Source organism: Agelaius tricolor, unplaced genomic scaffold, assembly GCF_023055355.1.
Source record: "Agelaius tricolor isolate 1412-34295 unplaced genomic scaffold, bAgeTri1.0.p SCAF_42, whole genome shotgun sequence".
NCBI lineage: Eukaryota > Metazoa > Chordata > Aves > Passeriformes > Icteridae > Agelaius > Agelaius tricolor.
The window spans coordinates 1,449,376-1,451,755 of NW_027269302.1; the positions used below are offsets into that span (position 1 = coordinate 1,449,376).

Below are 2,380 nucleotides of genomic sequence, written 5' to 3' on the forward strand. Positions count from 1 at the left end.
TACACAGCCCACTTCCACATATACCCAGAAAGAAGGAGGGTTAGAAGGAACATGCAATATGATTTACATTAATGTGACAAAACCACATGACCAAGTCTGGTTATTAGGGAAAATGTGGGGAGCCCGATTATGGGAACCAGGGACAGACAGAGGGGGGCACTTTATAATCCAAAAGACAACCGTGCCACACGACCCCGAACCAATTGGACCAAACCAGGCGATAGCTGGAGAACTAACGCTAGGAGAAAATAATGGAAATGAATCAGAAACAGCCCCAACCACTAGTTTTCCAGAAATGTATAAGCAAAACTTTACTGATTCGACCCGAGGACCTGAAAACCCGGGAGAAGGGGACTTGTGGAAAATATTACAGGCCACTTTCCTAGTCCTGAATGAGACCCATCCAAATCTAACTGAGGAATGTTGGCTGTGTTACACCGTAAACCCCCCGTTCTATGAAGCCATAGGGGTAACAGCAAAAAGCAGATGAGTAAATGGAACCAACCCAGCTAGGTGCCTATGGAAAAAAGAAGGAGAAGAATCGAGAGGGATAACCTTGGCAAGGGTAACGGGGAGAGGAAGATGTATAGGACGAGTACCAGTGGAAAAACGACATCTATGTCAGGTTATGGGGAATCTGAGTGACCCTAAGAAACCTGCCAGCTGGATACTGCCAGCAGCAAATACTAAATGGGTCTGTAACACTCTCGGAGTCACCCCATGTATAAATATAGACCGATTTAATGAATCCAGTGACTTTTGTATTCAAGTATTGATAGTACCCAGAGTCCTTTACCACCCCGTAGAGTACGTTTATGAACAATATCAAAATATAGGACCCCACATAGTGAAACGGGAAATATTCACAACCTTCACTGTAGCAATGTTACTAGGAATAGGTGCAGCCGGGACAGGAAGAGGAATAGCCTCACTCATACAGCAACACCGAGGATTCCAAGAACTAAGAGCCTCTGTAGATGAAGACCTCAGGAGGATCGAAACCTCCATCAAAGACCTCACAGAATCATTAGATTCCCTAGCAGAGGTAGCCTTACAAAATCGAAGGGGGTTAAATCGATTATTCCTGCAACAAGGAGGACTATGTGCTGCTTTAAGAGAAGAATGCTGCACATATGTAAACAAGAGCGGAATTATACAGGACTCAATGGCAAAACTAAGGGAGGGGCTAGAAAGAAGACAAAGAGAAAGGGAAAAACACCAAAGCTGGTATGAATCTTGGTTTAACTATTCTCCTTGGCTTACAACTTTATTATCAACGACAGCGGGTCTACTACTTCTCTTACTATTGGGACTCATGTTTGACCCTTGTATTTTTAATAAATTGATTAGCATTGTAAAAGGCAGATTAGAAGCTGCTCACCTTATGCTCACACGAGCAAAATATGGAACCTTGAAGAGGGATGATCCAGAAGAATCTCTGGAGCTCAGCAAAAGGGAATTAGAGCGTTTTGACGAACAAAATTGAGTATCAAAACAAAGGGGGGATTGAGATGAGGGATTACATTTTGTTCGTCACAAAAAAGAGACCAGTGTGTTACAAGAGTTGTCTGCTGACTATTTCTGTACTACTTCATGAGATATGAGCCACAAGGATACCAGGGAAGGGGTTGCAGGAGCCCACACATAGTCCCACCCAGCAAATGGTACAAACAGATAACTCACAGAAATAACGACCAGGGAAAGGCTGGGGAAAGGGCAGGGGCAGATAAACACCCAGCAGGGAAACCTTTCCCGCTGACAAATGGTACAAGCAGATAACTCACAGAGATAACGACCAGGGAAAAGCTGGGGAAGGGGCAGGGGCAGATAAACAGTCTGCAAGGCAGGATATTTGCTTGCTTAAGCTTGATAGGGCACAGTTTGCAAGGCAGGACATTTGCTTGCTTAAGCTTGATAGGGCACATATTGCGTTAATCATAAGATTTTGGTAATTTTCCACGGAGAAGTCACCAAATAAGGACATAGGGTGAAGAAGACGCGGCTGAGGAAGACTCCGCAGCCTTTATCACCGACCACCAGGAGACAGAAGGATGACCCCCTAGCAACAACCAGCGCAGGCGCAGAGAACTCCGAGATAACATGGACTCCTGAAGGATGGAGAGGATAAAAGGACTGAATCAGAAACTAGTTGGGGCGGCAGTAGGTGGAGCGGAGACTCCCCTGTCGCCCAGCGCTGAGCCTTTGCTTACGTAGTATAACTGCTTCAATAATTAATAAATTCTTTGATTGGAAATTACTCGTTTTGAGTCAATTTTATAACAATGGGGTGTCCAGGGGGTCCCTGTGCCCAGGAAAGGGGGTGCACAGGCCCCGGTGTTGAGGAAGGTGGTGGGTGGGGGCTGTGGAAGGCAGGAGTGGG

At 45.6% G+C, this 2,380-nt stretch overlaps 1 long non-coding RNA gene across 1 annotated transcript; it reads right to left on the bottom strand.

Moving 5' to 3' along the window:
* Positions 1–723: 723 nt before the first annotated feature.
* On the bottom strand, positions 724–1,273 carry LOC139603929 (uncharacterized). Its single transcript, XR_011683861.1, has 2 exons — positions 1,016–1,273; positions 724–985 (listed from the first exon to the last, which is right to left on the bottom strand). It is a non-coding gene; the product is annotated as an uncharacterized lncRNA (long non-coding RNA).
* Between the last annotated feature and the right edge of the window lie 1,107 nt (positions 1,274–2,380).